Source organism: Narcine bancroftii, chromosome 6 (genome assembly GCF_036971445.1).
Source record: "Narcine bancroftii isolate sNarBan1 chromosome 6, sNarBan1.hap1, whole genome shotgun sequence".
NCBI classification, from domain to species: Eukaryota; Metazoa; Chordata; class Chondrichthyes; order Torpediniformes; family Narcinidae; genus Narcine; species Narcine bancroftii.
The window spans coordinates 194,798,304-194,817,498 of NC_091474.1; the positions used below are offsets into that span (position 1 = coordinate 194,798,304).

Consider the following 19,195-nt stretch of genomic DNA (forward strand, 5'->3'; position numbering starts at 1 on the left):
CATCTGGAGGCTCACTGAGTGGACCTGGCCTAAACACTATCTCCTAGTTATAGATGGAGAGTTCGATCTGTCACCTCATGATCTTGTCATTCTTTATTTTCCCTGGTTCGTATTATTAAACATGAATGTTACAGATCACTGATCAGTGAGTAGAGTGAATTTCCTGCCGGCCAGGTAGTGCCTCCAGTGCCTGATGGCCTCCACAATGGCTTGAGCCTCCTTTTCCATAGACAGGTTTAGGAGCTCGTGGCCTTGTGGAGTCCGGGAAAAGAAAGCTTCTCGCTGGCCCGCCTGGGTAAGGGTCACAGCCAGAGCTACATCAGAGGCATCGCTCTCTGCCTGTAATGGTGTGTTTTCATCCACTGCATGTATGGTGGCTTTTGTGATGTAACTCCTGACCTAGTTAAAATCCACCTGGGCTTCGGCCGACAATGGGAAGGAGGTGAATTTTAAGAGGTGGCAAACCTTGTCAACGTAATGAGGTACCCACTGGGTATAGTATGAGAAGAAGCCAGGCAACTCCTTAGCACCTTCATGGACCACAGGATAGGGAGGTAAAAGAGGGAGTGCATACGCTCAGGGTCTGGGCCAGTGACACGGTTCTCCACCACATAGGCCAGAAAAGCTAGGTGTTTGGTCCTGAACACGCACTTACTGACATTGTACGTGCGGTTCAGGGATTTGGCTATGTGGAGAAATTTCTGGAGATTGGTGACGTGGTCCTCCAAATCATGTCCACAAATGGTGACATTGTCGAGATAGGGGAAGGTAGTCTTTAGTCCGTACTTGTCTACATTCCATCTATCTGCCTCTGGAAGACTGAGACCCCATTCGTAATGCCGAAAGGGACCCTCAGAAACTGATAAAGCCATCCGTCTGCCTCGAATGTAGTGTAGGGGCAATCCTTGGAACAGATTGGTAACTGGTGATATGCAGCTTTCAGGTCAATGGTTGAATACACCCGGTATTGCGCAATTTCATTCACCATGTCCGAGATTCGGGGATGGGGGTATGTGTCCAGGAGTGTGAAGCAATTAATAGTTTGGCTATAGTCAATCATTAGCCTGGGCTTTTCTCCCCTTCTATCGACTACCACCTGGGCTCTCTTCCTTAGGCAACCGCTATGTTTCGGCTCTAATAAATTCTCGGTCTCCTGCACTGTATTGCCTGTTCTTTGTGGCTATCAGCTTACAGTCAGGGGTTAGGTTGTGAAACAAGGGTGGGGTGGGGTTTTGATATTCAGCGTGGAGAGACCACATGTAGTGTCTGGGTTTTGGAACCTTCCATTCTACACCATGATTGGGGTGAGTGGGTCTGAGTACTCAATGGTCACGCTTTTAAGGTGACACCGGAAGTCTTCTGAAAGTCCAAGTACACCATGTCCACTGCCTCTTCCATGTCCATGCTCTTTGTCACATCCTCAAAACATTTCAGAAGATTAGTCAAGCATGATTTTCCCTTCAGAAATCCATGGGGGTAATGATACTATTATTTCCGTCTAAGTGCTCTGTTATTTCTTCCTTTATAATAGATTATAATATCTTCCCCACTACTGACGTCAGGCTAACCGGTCTGTAATTCCCTGTTTTCTCTCTCCCTTCTCTTCTTAAAAAGCGACACACCATTAGCCACCCTCCAATCCATAGGCACCTCTCCTAAATCTATAGAACATTGGAAAATGTTGACCAATCCGTCCACAATTTCAAGAGCAACCTCCCTAAGAACCCTGGGTTGCAGTCCATCAGGCCCTGGGGACTTATCAGCCTTCAGTCCTTTCAATTTACTCAAGACCATATGCTTCCGAATCTGGATTTCCATCAATTCCTCCATTACCGCAGGACCTCTACCCCCTATCTGACCTTTACTTGTATCTTCCCTGGTGAAGACAGATCCAAAATATCTGTTAAAGTCGTCAGCTATTTCCTTGTTTCCCATAATAATTTCACCCGTTTCTTTTTTTAAGGGCCCAATTTTGGTCCTAACTAACACTTTCCTTTTGCATACCTAAAGAAGCTTTTACTATCCCCTTTTTTAATTATTGGCTAGTTTACCCTCGTACTTCATTTTTTTCATCCCGTATAGCTTTCTTAGTTATCTTCTATTGCTCTTTGCTATATTATACTTCCTCTCCTTGGTCTTGATACTGTTCTTGAACTCCTTTGTCAGCCACAGTTGCCCCTTGGAATTTCCATTATCAAATTGTGCTTGAAACTTTTTTTTGGTTAAATAATAATCATTGTAAAAGGATGAATATATCTTTCCAGGTTTAATCCACGGGACTTCAAGATCAAGAGGAAAGCTTGAATTAATCTGGGTTAGATTTTAGTTGTAATAAGCCACACAGATGTAATTCATCATCCATTTCCATGCATTTTAGGATGGGAAGGTCCATGCTTTGAGAAGCATATACAGTGGTTGAGTAGGAAAGATATGTGGCTTGGTGCCAGGATACCAATCTCTCCTGCAATGTCACAAAGACTAAGAAGCTGGTTATAGACATCCAGAGGAGTGGAGGAGCTCACTCCCAGTCTATTATCAACATGTTGAGGTGGAGATAGTTGTCAGCTTTAAGTTCTTAAGTGTAAACTGACATGTCCTGGTCCACCCAAGTTGATGCATTGACCAAAAGAGCATATCAGCACATCTGCTTCCTCAGAAGCCTGAGAAAATTTATCGCATGGATACTTTACAATTTCAACAGGTGCACCATTGAGAGTATCCTATCACAGTGTAGCACTGGGAGGTATGGGAACTGCTCCCCACCAAGATGCCAAGAAACTGCAGGGAGTTGTGACATGGCTCAGGCCATCACACTACACACACTCTTTCTCCACCATCAACTCCATCTGTGTCTCCTGCTGCCTTGGAAAAAACAGTTAACATATTGAGACTAATTTCATCCTGCCCAGGCTCTCTTCACCATGCCACCCCCACCTCACTACATCAGGAAGAAGATTCATGATAATGTGATGGCACACCACCAGATTCAAGACAATTTATTTTCTGCTGCCTCGGCTTCCTGAGTGAACCTCAAAATAGTAAAACTATGCTGCCTTTGCTCCATATCAACTGATCTCTCTGTAATTGTGTTCATTTGTGCACTATCTAACTTGTTGTACCATGTATGTCTGCTCACAACACCACCTCTATCACTACACCTTGGCACATTTAACAATACTCTTGAGATTGACTTGAAAAATCACCTGTGTGAAATAGAAATGAAAGATTGGACAAGTTGATAGAAAAGGGAACATTTAGACCCAAACAGAAAAGGGAAGAAAGTAGTTTGAGCAGGACAGATTGGGCTTGGACAGGAGCTGGGGCGGAGGTGAGCGAGCTGGGGTGTAGATGAGTGAACAAGTTTAAAGATTGAGGCAAACATTCTCTCCAACTTAAAGAAAGTGCATTTCTGGTATTTATTGGTAATTCTGAAAATTAAATTCTAACCAAAGGATATCATGTACTTAGAACTTACTAAAAATCATAACCTTTAATAGACTGAGATTCAAACACAACGGCAAAAAAGCTAAGATCACAAATATCCTCATATAATTATGCAATTGCCAGGTTCTGTTTTAAATATGGACAGAAGAATTTATAATGGATAAAACTGTCAAAGAAATAACAGGATGTAAAGCAATGGGAAAAATGCTCCTTTTATGCATATAGATACAAACTGATAAGGTGCAATCTTTGAGTCTGTTAAGTAATTTCCTGATAATTTTAGAGAGATTATAAATAAATACTAATTTCTATTCTATATATTTTTGTATGGTATCGATTTTTAATGCATATTTTGCACTATCTGCTTTTTGGTGCTGGTTGTAAGAAAATTATATGCTCAAGAGGTTAAAAAGGTCTTTGTATTACATAGAGTTGATGTGGGAAAGATAAGGACAACTGAAAACAAGATTAGTAGTTTCAATACCCTTTAGCAGTTGAAAGTCATAAAGGAGGAGATTACTGAGCTCCTTGCGGTGCCTCTAAGTTACATACAGGGATTAGAAGAACTGAATCCATCTGTCTGTCACTCAAATAGCTCTTTTTTCCAGTGAAGAGATTTCTGATAAATTTTTAATAGATGATTTTTCTGATACCATCAAAACAGTTAACGGTTTAACATGCTTGGCAATGCACACAAGCCTTCATATTCTCAAATTTCTTTTGCCATGCTATCACATCCAGAAACTTATTTGTTCAACACAGAGTCATAGAGTTCTATGGGACAGAAATTGGCTCTCATTGGCCCAACTTGTCAATGCTGACCAAACTATTCCAATTTGTCTATGTTAGGCCCTCTAAACCTTGTATATAAATGTATTTTGAATGTTATAATTGACCCTGCTTCTACCACCTCCTCAAGCAGCTCATTCCGTCTTCCCACCGCACTCTGTACCCTTCAGGTGACTTTTAAATCTTTCCTTTTGCCCCTTAAATCTATGCTCTCCAGTTTTACATTCATGTGCTCCTGGAAAAAAAGGCAATTACTATTTTCTTCAGCCCTTATGATTTTACAAATTTTATGATGCTTGGGTGTAGAGGTATAATTTAATTTTTAATTTAGACATACAGTACGGTTACAGGCCCTTTTGGCCCAAGAGCCTGTGCCACCCCATTACACTCAAATGACCTACAACCACATTATGTGACTGCATTTCTGACTTCTCTCTCAATGAGCATTTTGTTTAGCTGACATGATAATGCAAATTTTACTTCCTTAATTTATTTTAATTTGAATGGAGAGAGAAATTGAATTCACCTATAAATATTGTTATTTCGGTGCAACAGTTACTGTTGACATTATGATGTGATACCAGATGCTAGAAATTTGCACTCAATATTGCCTCATCCATGTTATAGGTATATATTCATATTCATCCTCCAAGTAGCTGAAATTATGAGGAAAGGTAATGAATCTTTTCAGCTTTATAAATGAGCAAAAGAAAGGTTCTGAGCAAGTGATATTTTTTGTGTCGATAAATGAACAAACAAAACCACAATTATTAATTTAATTCAGCAGCAGTGTGTGGTTTATTAGCTAAAGAAGCTGAATGGACTCATGACTAATTAATCTGTTAGATTTGAAAATCTGAAAAATATTGGAGAAGTTTGACCTGAACAGATTAAAGTTTAACCACAATCTAAACTTGCCAGATTTCTGTATATGTAATCACATTGTACTCACCTCTTATAAAGATGTGGTATGCTTGATAATGAGTTTATGGTCATATATACTGTGCAAAGTACATATGCACACAAAGGCTCAATTGAAGTTTGGATGGCGAAAATAGGAGGCACAGCTTATTTGATGTAATACTGGAAGATAGAACATAGAACACTACAGCACAGTGCAGGCCCTTTGGTCCTCAACATTGTACCGACCCATATATTCCTTTTAAAAAAAGTACTAAATCCACCCTACCCCATAATCCTCTTTTTCTTCCATCCATCTCATAAATGCCCCAAATGTTTCAGCCTCCACTACCATCCCTGACAAGGCATTCCAGGCACCCACAACTCTGAGTAAAAAAAAAATGTACCCCTGATGTCTCCCCTAAACTTCCCTCCCTTCACTTTGCACATATGTCCTCTGGTGTTTGCTATTCCTGCCCTGGGAAACAGGTTCTGACTGTCTACCCTATCTATGCCTCTCATAATCTTGTAGACCTCTATTAAGTCTCTCTCATCCTTCTGTGCTTCAAAGAGAAAAATCCCAACTCTGCTAACCTTTCTGCAAAAGATTTAATTTCCAATCCAGGTAACATCCTGGTCAATCTCCTCTGCACTATGTTTTGGGACCAGAGGACCCCAAAACCCAGCAGCAATAGAAAATCACCAAGGCAGATGGTTACTTCAACAAAGTTGTTTTTAATTCTCTATAAATATGAAAACAGCATCAAACTTTAACTTATTACTATTAACTTAACCTAACTTAACCCCTTTCTAATTCTAAGTGCATGTGTATGTAATGTGTGTGTTGGGCACTATCAGTTGCCCCAATAATTGCAATGACAAAGACTTGAGGGGAACGATAGGCTTTATTGCACGGAAGATTTGAGCTGGCCTGGATCCAAACTAGGGAAGTGTAGGGAAGGGAAAGGTGGCCCGACCTTTATGACCTTTTTTAAACCAGGGGATGAGTCCAGGTAAGAGTGTCATTGGGGGAAGGCCAGCCCAAGCCAATTAGCATATACAATCCATACTATTACAGTGTGTATGAGTTCAAAAGAGTTATTTAATTCACAGTCCAATCTCACTTCTCACTCCTCCAAGTTCTCCGGTATCAGGCAATTCTTATACTGTGCACAGAATTTAACATTTATGAATTTCACCAGGCTTTGGTGCTTGAAAGGCAAATGGTTACTGCTCAGGAAGGTTATCATCAGATTTCAGAGAGAGATTTGTTGCTCATTGGACACAAACCGGATCCTTCTGATCAGCCAAAGAAAATTGCCCCATCAGGGTTTTCTAGATGATAACCTCATTCTTTCAGGTTATCACAGAGTTCCTTTCCTGTTTCCTTTATTTCAAGTGAAACATTATACAGCCAGCCATCTCCTCTTGTATGGACTCCAAGGGCTTTGACCAGGCTGAACTAAGAACTCACAACCCATCTTCAAAATGGGGTTTTTCCGTAAACTTGCCAGCTTGTCCTGTTCCAGTCCCAGCTGTTGATGCTGAACTGTAGAACTGAATTCTCTCTCTCTCTCACATACACACACAGACAGACAGACACACACACACACACACTCTCTCTCTCTCTCTCTCTCTCTCTCTCTTTCACAGAGAAAACCACATCACCCTCTTAGAACAGCAAACTGCACTCAGACTGTGGCACCAGATCCAATCTTCTGAGTTTGTTCATCTGTTGCTTTCCAAAACAATAATCCATTACTCCACCGCATGTCCAATTAACACCTACTTGTGAAGTCCTTAAAGGCATTCTTCAAAGTTTTTAGCAAAGGCACTCGGAGCCTGGACTGTCTGACTTGAGCATAACTCTGACATTTTAAATGAGATCTGTTTTGAAGTGTTTGTATCTGTGTTTGACCTAACTAAAAGCCCCACATAATTTATCTCCTTTAAAACCTATCTATATACAATATAAAATATAACATAATCTGTCACAACTGTCTTTAGAGCATCCACACCCTTCCTATAATGTGGTGATCAGAACTGTACACGATACTCTGTGTGGTCTATCTTGAACACAATCCCCCTATTAATGAATCCCAACATTCTGTAAGTCTTCTTAACTATCCTATCATAATGTGAGGCAACTTTGAAGGATTTGGACTCAAAGGTCCCTCTGTGCATCCACACTCTTAAGAAACTGACCATAACCCTGTACTCAGCTTTCTGATTTGTTCTTCAAAATTGCATCATCTCACACTTATCGGATTGAGCTCCATCTGGCACCTCTCTGCCCAACTCTCCTTCTTGTCTATATCCTTTTGCAACTTTCATCAACCTTCAGCTCAATCCACAACTCCTCCAGCCTTCGTATCACTCGCAAAAACTCCTCCACCCTTCCGCCTATTCATCCGTGTCATTTATAAAAATCACCAAGAGCAGCATCCCAGAACAGATCCTTGTGGTAGTCACTGACCTCCAGGCAGAATACTTTCCTTCCAGTACTACTTGCTTTCTACCTGCAAGCAAATTTTTTCTATCCACACAGCCAAGGTTCCACTGATCCTGTGTCTCATGATTTTCTGAATGAGTCTCTCATGGGGGACCTCGTCAAATGCTAAAATTCATTTACTGTAGACCACATCTACCACCCTACCTTTATCAATTTCCTTTGTTACCTCCTCAAAAAACTCAATTAGGCTTGTGAGGCATGACCTTCCCTTTACAAAGTCATGCTGACTATCCTTGAGTAGACTGAATTTCTCCAAATGCTCATAGATCCTATCCTTAACAATCCTCTCCAATAGTTTGCACACCACTAAATGATCTAGAATTCCTAGGATTCTCCCTTTTATCTTTTTTAAACCAGGTGACAATATTTGCCATTCTCCAATCTTCCGGCACTTACCCTGAGGCCAAAGAGGATGGAAAGATTATAGCTACTGCTCCAGCTATCTTTTCCTTCACTTCCACGACCACCTGGGGTTTATCGCATCCAGCCCTGGGAACTTATCAATCTTGATCTTTTTAAGAAGATCCAAACACTTTTCTTCCTTAATGTCCACATATTCCAGCACACAAGCCTGTTCTACTCTGACCTCACCCTGATCATGGTCCTTTTCTTTTGTGAATACTGAAGCAAAGTATTCATTTAGGACCACCCCAGCCACCCCCCTCCCCACCTTTACCATTTTGCATTTCTAAATTGACATGCAATCCTTTAATGTGAAATAGGTTGAGAATATGGGCTTAATTTAGAAAATTATTTGGGTTTAATAATTTATCTCTGGCTAGTCCCATTATAGATAATCATCCTTTTCAGTCATCTCTGCTGGATGTAGGTTTCAAGGAATTGTATAAATTAGGTGTCCATAGTTATAACAATATTTTTATTCAAGATAAATTTGCCTCTTTTGAACAATTATCAGCCACATTTAATCTTTCTAACAGACATTTTTTGAGCTATTTACAGGTTAGACATTTTGTTAGTCCTTCTTTCTGATTTTCCTCATATCTCAAATGCTAATATTCTTGATAATTTTTTTAACTTACCATTTTTTTCATGGTGGATTAATATCATATATTTATAATGATCTATTGTTTATAAGATCAGCTTCAATGACTGAACGATTAGGAATGAGATTTGAACATAACATTTTCAGATGCATACTTTTATTCTATTCTCAGCTTGATTAATGATTCCTCATTTTGTGCAAGGCATTGCTTAATATAATTTAAGGTGGTACATACGACATATATTTCCAAACTTAAATGATCTAATTTTTATGCAGATATTGATCCACTATGTGAAAAAATGTAAAATTTTTGAAGCTTTGCTGATCCAAATATTTTGGACATGCCCAAATTTAGAGAGATTTTGGAAAGACATTTTCCAAACTTTACCAAAGGTTTTTAAGATCAAAATAGACCCATGTCCATTAATTGTTTTGTTTGGTTTTTCATGAGAGCCAGATATACTTCTGTCTGCAACTCAGGAGAAAATTTTAGCCTTTACCATGCAAGCAATTTACCAGACGAGCAATTTTATTGAAATGGAAAGATGACTCTTCATTTGTCCATTCTCAGTGGTTATATGATGTAATCTGTTAAAGCTTTGAGAAGATTAGATACACATTAACATTTTTAAAGATGTGAGTCCATTCATAGAGTACTTTTATGATTGGAAGAATTAAGAATTTTGAATGTTTCCGAGATCCTCTGTCCGATGTCTGGAAGTTACTATCCATTCCATAGTTACATTTTCATTTAAAAGGTTAACTTGATTTCAGGGAGGGAGAAGATTAGATTTAGTTTTTAGGTTTTTAAAAAAAAAAAATTATCTTGTTTTATTTGGGTTAATTTGGTACATAGAGGTTTAACATGGTTATCATAGATTAATTCAATAACTTGTTTCACATGTGATTTAAAGAACTGTTTAATGTATTTCCATCCCTTTTTTATGTACTTGGATCTATATGAGATTATTTGTTGTGTGTTTTTTCTTAAAATCTTGTATGTATGTTTATATGTTAACCTCAATAAAAATATTTTATAAAGAAAAGGGACCTCATCAACCTCTGCACCTTCAGGCATATGTTGCCTCCATTATTCTTTAGCAGCCCCACCTTTATTCTCGTCATCTTTCTGTTCTTCACATACACATGGATCACCTTGGGATTCTCCTTAATCCTACATGCCAAAGCTTTCTCATGCCCCATTCAAGCTCTCCCAAGTCCTTTCTTAAGCTCCTTCCTGGCTACCATATATTTCTCATGAGCCCTTCCTGTTTCCTGCTTCCTATATCTAATGTGTGCTTCCTTCTTCCTCTTGACTAGCCGCCTCACCTGATTCGACAACCATGGTTCTCTTTTCTCTGTCCCAGTGAGACAAATCTATTCTGAACCCAGCACAACAGGTCCCTAAACTACCTCCACATTAGTTCTGAGCTTTCACTCTTTAACATATGTTTCTAATTTACTCTTGCTTGTTCCTGCCTCATCTCATCATAATTAACCCTTCCGCAATTAAACACTTTCCCATTTTGTCTGTTTTTATCCTTATCCATAGCAATGCTAAAGCTCAGGGAGTTGTGGTCACTCTCACCAAAATCCTCCCCCATCGAGAGGTTCACTAGCAAACCAGGTTCTTTACCCAGAATTAGATCCAGTATGGCCTTTTCTCTCATTGGCTTGTCTACGTACTGTGGCAGGAATCCTTGAACACATCTGACAAATTCAGCCCCATCTATCCCTCTTGCAGTCAGCAAGTGCCAGTCCATATTAGAGACGTTGAAATCACCCATCACTACAACCTTGTATTGCCTGCACCATTCCAAAATCTTCCTGCTTATCTGTTACTCAGTGTCCTGAGGGCTATTTGGGAACCAATAGACTTGTCTTAGTACAGTGATCACACCCTTCCTATTTCTGACTTCCAACTACACTGACTCCATTGACACTCCATTTGCAGGAGTGTCCTCCCTTTCTATAGCCGTGATACTATCCCTGACCAGTAATGCTACTCACCCCCTCCCCACTTTCCTCCAATCCTTTTCCTTTAAAAAACACTAAACTCTGGTACCTGCATCAGCTAATTCTGCCATTCCTCCAGCCAAGTCTCTATAACAGCCACAACATCGTAGTTCCAAGCATTGATCCGTGCTCTGAGTTTATCCCCTTTATTCCTAAAACTCCTAACGTTGAAATAGATGCATTTCAAACCCTATAACTGGCTACATTTATGTATTGTCCCTTGCCTGTCCTTCCTCACCAACTCTGAAAACGTAGTATCATTTCTTTGATCTTCTGCCCTCACATTCTCACATTCTAGTTCCCATCCTCCTGCTAAACTAAACCCTCACCAACAGCTCTAGCAAACTGCCCTCCAGGATAATGGTCCCTTTCCAGTTCAGGTGCATCTTATCCTTTTTGTACAGGTCAGACCTTCCCCAAAAGAGATCCCAACGATCCACAAATCTAAACCCCTGCACCAACTCTTCATAGGATCTTATGCATTTATCTGCATAACTTTCCATTCCTCCCTCTCTGGCATGTGGCACAGGCAGTAAACCTTAGATTACCACACTTGACTTTTTTCCTAACTCCCTATGTTCCCTCTTCAGGACCCCATCACCACTCCTATCTATGCCATGTGAACCATGACATCTGGCTGCTCACCCACCTCCTCCTCCAGAATACTGTGAACTCGATCAGAGACATCCCTGACCCTAGCAGCTGGGAGTCAATATACCAGTCAGGAGCCTCGAACCCCTATACGCATGCTTAACCAACGGGTCCCCAATTATCATAGCTCTCCTCTTCCCCCCCCCCCTTTCCTTCTGAGCAGAGGAGCCTGCCTGGAAGATCATTTCCATCCCCCCACCCCCACAGTAGTATCCAAAACAGTATATTTATTGTTGGGGGGAACAGCCACAGGGTTGCTCTGCACTGTTTGCTTATTTCCCTTTCCTCTCCTAACAGTCACCCAGCTACCTGTGTCCTGACATTTGGGGGTGACTGTCTTCCTGAAGCTCCTCTCTATCACGGCCTCTGCCTCCTGAATGATCCAAAGTTCCATCCAGCTCCAGCTCTAGTTCTCTCAGTCTCATGGGAGCTGCAGCTGGATGCATCTCTTGCAGGTGCAATTGTACAAGTTTTATGTGACATGCTACGTTTCTCCAACATGTTTGTGCATTGCACTTGACTCCAGCATCTGTTGACTTTCTTCTTTAACTTCTTTTACAGGGACAATTGTGTTGTCCTAGATTTCTCACATGCTGTAGTCAGACCATTCCACTGCCCTAGCTGCTGTCTCCATTAACTGTTCCTAATTTAAATACAAAGATTTTACCTGGTTTTACCTTGCTGGAAAGAAGCTCGTCCTCCGCCTCTTCTCGCCAAAGCTCATCCTCAGCCTCTTCTTGCCAGCTTGTGAGGTCCAACGAATATCTTTAAGATTCACCCTCCTATCCCTCTCCAGCAATAGCTAACACTTTTTTGATGTGACGATGAAGATGATTGATGAGGGCAGGGCCATAATTTTTGTATGTGTGCATTTTGGAAAAACATTTTTGACAAGGTCCATTAGCCTTAGAATGAGGGACATCACTTTAGAAGGAGATGAAGAAAAATATCTTTAGCCAGAGGTGGTGAATCTGTGAAATTCATTGCCTCAGACAGCTATGGAGGATAAGCCATTAGCTCTAGTTTAAGTGGAGGTTGATAGGTTCTTGATTAGTAAGGGTGTAAAATTTATAGGGAAATTAGATTGAGAGGAAAATACATCAGCCATGATTTGAATGGTGGACCAGACTCAATGGGATGAATGGCCAAATCCTGCTCCTCGATTAATGTACATGGAGAATTCATAAATCAAATTCAAATTTGGCTTTACCATAGATGTCAGATAGTAATGTGGAGAAATGTTATTCTGACTGGATGTCTGTCAACAGAAGGCTTCCACAAGGATCTCCACTGGAACTCTGTTGTTTATTCTATATGTATGACTGGGTTGAAAATTGTAGTGGACTGATTTGTAGGTGTATGAATGACATGAAAATAGCTGGAGTTATGGATAATGAGGAAGGATGCCAAATAAATCTAATGACCAGTTGGAAATATGGATAGAGAGATTAAAGATATAACTTGGTCTGGACAGGTGTAAGATGTTACTTTTTGGGAAGGCAAATGTAAGAGGGATGTATACTGTAAATAGTAGTATTCTTAGGAACATTGATGGTATAAGGCCACAGCTCCTTGAAGGTGACAGCAGAAAAGGTGTACTACAGATATGCTTCCCTCATTCATTGATGAGTATAAATGTCAGGATGTTTTACTGCAGCTCCATAAAACTGGTTAAGCCATATTTAGAGTATTGTGTGCTTTTCTGGTTGCCACATTACAGGAAGAATGTGGAGGCTTTGGAGATGGTGCAGAAGAGGTTCACCAAGATGTTGCTGGATTAGAGAGAATGACCTTTTCAAAGAGTTTGGACAAACCTGGATTGTTTTCTGATCTGTGAGAAGTATAAAATTTTGAGAGGTGTAGACAAGGTAGGTCATCAGAATTCCCCCCTCCCCCCAATGGAAATGTTAAATTCAAGAGGGTATATGTTTCAAGTTTAAAGGAGATGTGCAAGACAATTCTTTTACAGAGAGTGGTAGGTGACTGGTGCATATGTCCAGGAGAAGTAATTGAGTAGATAACGTAGAGACATTTAAGAGGCATTTAGACAAACACATGAACAGACAGGAATTGAGGAAGTTAAAGAAGAAAGTCAACAGATGCTGGAGTCAAGTGCAATGCACAAACATGTTGGAGAAATGTAGCATGTCACATAAAACTTGTACATACAGGCCTGAAGGGCCTGATCTCAGGTTGATACACTATTCTACATTGCTATCTTCACTCAAACCAAGGAGCTTCCCTTGCAGGAAACAGTATCTTAGACCAAGTAGTCCTTTTCCTCAAGTGACTCCGTTACACAGGATAGTACAACACTCTCTTCTCCTTTCAGAGAGCTATTCAATGGGGCCATTTGCCCTCTTCCCCATCACTTTTGTTTTTTTTCCTGTTCTGCCATCTTAGCTGTATCCACCTTGGCCTTTAAGGCTGTATTCCTCCCTCGCCCCTTCCTTGTTCCTCTCCTCCTCTCTCTTTTTTCCCCCAGCTGAAAAGCATGAAGTCACAGAAATCATAAAATGTCATGAGGTATATGGTCATTCAGCCAATCAAGTCCATAGTACTCAGAATGGGCTAGTTATTCTAATCCCACCTTCTGGAAACATGGACTAGGTCAATGCTCCTTGAGTTTATGACCAAATATTTCTTTAAATACGATGAGTAGCACAATTTGGCCCATTAATTTATGAATTGAAATCCTTTATTTTTTTCAATAATGTATATCAATACATTCTCCGTAAACAAGGAAATACAGCCCCATCTGTCCTCAACCCCATAACTGCAGAGATATTGAAAGTAACATTATTTAATTATTTCAAATGATACCATGTTACAAGTGATTGGACGGCATAAAAAAAAACAATGGAATTCTGATAAACAGTAGAGATGGCTTTACATGGTTCCTCAATATCAGTCTGCTGATTAGTAAGATCCAGATCCAAACTGGTAAGGTGTTGTGCAATGAAAAGCTCTTTTGCCACTTTGTGTGTGAACCAAAGCTAACAGTAACCATGGAACAACTGATTCCCTGTTGGGTGGTGAGATTGCAAAAGTGCTCAAATTTGTCTTTTTTTCTCCCTCTCTCAGTTACTGAACAACCTATTGTAATTTAGATTTATTTTCTTTTTTTTAAAATATTATCTACCATAGTCTAGAGAATACAATTGGCAATTTAAGCAAATAACTCAGTGTAAACAGATTAACACCTCAATATCACAGAAGGAAGAATAATCATGAAAGTGCGAATCATTTGTCAACTGTTAAAATCAACTGCAATTTTTAGTTGATATTGCTCTTTTGATTCCCTGGAAATAAAAACAATTAGACGGTGTGATCACTAAAAGAGTGTGCCAAAGTATTGCTTTCAAGATCAGATTTGGAAATGAATTTTATGTTCTCGGTGGACATGCCTATCCAGGTTAGGTAAATGTTTGCACTTTTATTGAATATTAATAGTACCTTTCCCATTTTCCCTTGAGCACTGAATCCTCTGTCATGAACTGTGTGAATTATTTCCCCAGTTACTCAATGGTAATAATGGAATATTGTGGCAGAGTCCTGAAAAGGGGATACAATGTAATTTTTAAAATTAGCTGAAATGGATCAATGCTTGTGCTCTGTTCCAAATATTTCTAAATAAGATATCCCTCTCCTGACAGGAAAGCCTAACTAATGACTAACATTAATAGGTTATATGCTTCGTGCCTAAAATGATAACTTGAGATGAATAATTAAAAATATATACCTCGTGATCTTTCAAAAACAATTTTGAGGAAGATTACTTGTTTATTAGATCCTTATTTTTCTGCATATGAAGTTCTCAATTTCAAATGGTAAATGAATACATTTATCAGTGATTTTTTGAAGCCATTGACATTTGTGATCAATAAATACATGATTCTGACAGACTTCTGTCTGATGCCCATTTTTCTCGAACCAATCTGAATTATCCTGACTGTCTCCTAATGATTCTGATTGGTTAATCATAATCTCAAATTCTATGCAATCTGTTTTCTTGCAAGAGATGAAATACAATTTGCACCTTACAGAAAATGACTTTTGACATAGTAACTCTTCTCATGAGCCAATTTGAATGTTGTGTATGTTACAGTGTTTTGTTGGAAAGTTTCTCATTTCAGGATTTCATTGAAACAACAAAATGCCACATTTTCTGGGACTCACTGTCCAATCTGCTGGGGCTGAAGATTCACAGGAATGTGCCAATTATATACATGGGAAGGGGAGCTCTGGGAGGGTCTTCTGAACATTTTTCTGGTGACCACTTTGTGTCCTTGTTTTTATTTCCTGTGGAAGAAAACAAAGATTGCAAGGAATCAAAAGAGCAATGTCAACTAAAAGTGTTGTTGATTTTAATAGTTGACAATTATTCATACATTAATGTTATTCTTCCTTTTGCTATATTGAGGTGTTATCAATTTATGCTGAAGTATTTGCTAAAATTGTCATTTGCATTCTCCAGGCAATTGTAAATAATATTTTAAAAGCAGAAAACAATTCCAAAGCATGGTAGAGAGAAAGAGACAAATTCGAGGAATCTCACCTCCAAAAGTGGAGTTTATTTGTTTCATTTAAGTAATTACTTTGTTACCCACAAAATAACACAAGACCTTACTATTTAATAGAGCTCATCATTTTGGATCTGGACATAACTTACATACAAGCTGATATTGTTGCTCTACATTAAGTAATAATCTTTTGGTAAAGAATAGCCAGTTAACAACTGACAGCAGATTCTGAAAAATTATTTTACCTTTTCAGAAATAATACAGTTTAATATTTTTATTCATTTACAAGAAAGTGGAGAACACGTTGCGAAATTGTGGCCAAGAAGCAAAGGGGGTTCTTTTGGATAAAGAGGAAACTTAAAAATGCTTTGCTTTTCTGCCTGATTTAGCTCTGAATTTAAATCTAATCCATTTGACATTTACAGCTCTTTCTTACCCATTATGCTTAACAACATAAAGATTTTTATTTTATGTGGTTACTGGTATGAATTAGGAACTGCAGCAGCAAATTTATGTAGGCACAATGTGAAGTGACTTATCATTTGTCTTTTCATAATTGTGACTGAAGGAATAAATTTGACCAGGGCACTGGGAATACATTGGCAATTTTTCTTCAAAATAAATATCTCCACTTGTGGACGGAGAGAGATGCTTGGTTTAATTTCACATATGAAAAATGGAACCATTGATAATGCAAGTCTCCATCACTGTTGTCCTGAAGGGTCAACCTAATTATTTGTGCTAAATTCTCTGGCACAAATTTAAGACAGAACATTTTTTTAATCAGATTGGGCCGTGTTTAGGTCTGATGCTTCTCTCAACCTTCTGCTGTTTCTTTTTGCATTGGAATTGATGGAGAATGTTCATACATAAAATAGACATTTGGCCCATCACCAATCTGTCCCCATTGAATAATCTATGTTAAGATTAGGATTTGAATGCTCATTGGTAATCTAGGCCTGAATAAGGACTCTTGAACATGATGTTAAATATTATAATTTGGTTGTGAAAGTAATGTGGCGATTGAAGGGATCTCTGCTTCAGTAGATGGCAATTGCAAAAAGATAAAGTGTCATTAAACAGAACAGGGTGTTTGAGTAATCTGAATAATTGCTTCTTCAGGGATGATTCTTTCTTGTCAATTTTCTGTTGTATAATGATTAGGCTTTATTCTGAAATAAGGGTTGAAAATTGAGGTGGAGCAGATGGTATCTGAAAACACCTCAGATTTTTAAGGAGGTAATTTGGTTTGGTTGATGAAGGAAAACCAATGGATATCATTCATTTGGGCTTTGAACAGGCTTTTGACAAGGATTCTCATCAATGAATGGGAGTTTTAAGAAACATGTAATTTAAAAAATAAGTTAATGAATGGTGTTAAATCAGATGTAACTGAGGGCAAGTGATTATTGGATCATCCTTGGAATGATGTTGATCATGTTGTTCATGTTACAACAAAATGGCACCAATGAAGAATAAAGTTTAATAATAATGTCAAGATGACAAAGTGAAATTCATGCTCTTCCAAGGGACTTAGACAATGCAAACAGAATGGATTGTGGAATAAGTGAGAGACCAATGTCAAGGTAGTTTATGATTAGCATAGTAAGGAGAGGTCCAAGAGCCTGATAGACATTGGAAAACAAAACTGTTCTTGAACCTAAAGGTGCTGGACTTCAGGATTCTGTACCTTTTTCTTGCAGATGGCAGTGTGAAAAGGTTGTGACTTGCATGATGGGTGTCCTTTAAATATTGGGTACCTTCATAGGGCAGCAGGTCACATAGATAGGAGGTCAGAGCACATGATGGACCTGGCTATGTTTGCTACTTCCTGTAGCCTTCTGTGTTCCTGGACACATGAATGACCAAATCAAGCTGTGATACAATCTGTCAGTGTAGTTTTCACAGTGCACCAGCAGAAGTGTGAAGGAATATTCAATGACGTGACAATCTCCTCAGTCTTTGGAGACAGTATAAGCATTAGTTAGTGTGCCTTTTTTGCAGTTGCGTCGGGGTGCTGGCTGCAGGAGGTTTTACCCAGTGATGGATTGCAAAGTCAAGGAAAACATACCATTTGGTATGGTTCAATGAAGTCACCTCTCATTCTTCTAAATTCGACAGATCCATAGCCTATTTGATCTCTTTTCATGTCTCAGACCAGCTGCCAGAGAAACCAGCCTGGTGAATCTTTGCTTCACTTCCTTAATAGTGCATCTATGCTTTTTTTGATAAGGAATACAGTTTTACACAGAACTCCAGGCATGGTCTCACCAAGGCCATATATAATTTAAGTGAGATATCTGTATTCAAATCCTCTAGCAAACATACTAATTGTCTTCTCAATTCTTGATGCATCTCTTTGTCCACAAATGATCTAATCTACAATGAAAAAGTCATTCAAATAGGCAAATGTGCAATTATTGGCGAACAAATGGAGTATTTTTGAAAGCATCCAATGTTTCACCTTGCTCCTGGTTGCAGGTCAAGAAACAGCAATGGTCTATGCTACTTTTTAAGTCGGTTGCAATGGTGCTTATAAGTGAATGCATTTTCCTGGGTCCCATTTGTGGGGTTTATGGTATAATACAGTTTTTTTTCCTCTTGTGACAACACTATCATTATTTTTATATACTCTTATTCATTTGCTTAAACCAGCTTAATGTATTGCACAAACACTTCCCTCTACTGTCTCCATTTGTTAGACAAGTGACTTCCATGCAAATCCAGAATCTTCAATGTCTTAATTTGTTTCATCATCCACTTGGCATATTGCTGTGTGTTATCTTTGCTGGAAGGGATCACAACTGATATGTAGAATTGTGATTCAGACACAGCATTCAAATTTCATAGTTTGGTCAACTCTGACTCCATGTCTTGGAACTAAAAACAAAATTATGGTGGCGCTGCCAGAGCTGCTGTAATGACAGCACTTCCACTTGTGTGGACCTGCAGAGTACAGGTAGCGGAGACACAGCTCTTCCCCCACCCCCACCACCCCCCCCCCCCAACAGGGTCCAACCACCCAGTCCAACTGCCATCAACTCCATACAAGCTTTAAACAACTTGTTAAAAGAGCTGACGATAGTTTATTTTAAAATCTTGCGGTTGCATCGTGTATGTTTGTGTTCTTAGGATGAAGGAAAAGATTTTTTACTTTAAAGTTGATATGAACAGCACATGAGGTATGCCATGAGGCTAAAAGCCTCCATTACAGATAACATACTGTGTGTCAGCCCCTGCTGGCAGCCAAGTCTTATCAAACAGTAACTATAATCAAGGCTTTGCTAGTGGCCATGTAAACATGATCACTTTCATTACATTTGTGACCAAAGGGGTCTGGGTCCAAGATGGCAGGCC

General features: G+C 39.3%; 1 protein-coding gene and 1 long non-coding RNA gene across 4 annotated transcripts in view; both read left to right on the forward strand.

Annotated features, from left to right (window-relative positions):
• The window catches only part of LOC138736912 (neuroendocrine convertase 1-like), a 430,075-nt gene that overhangs the window by 160,855 nt on the left and 250,025 nt on the right, over window positions 1-19,195 (forward strand). The window lies entirely within an intron of this gene.
• Window positions 430-3,074, forward strand: LOC138737709 (uncharacterized). Its single transcript, XR_011341163.1, has 2 exons — window positions 430-554; window positions 2,265-3,074. It is a non-coding gene; the product is annotated as an uncharacterized lncRNA (long non-coding RNA).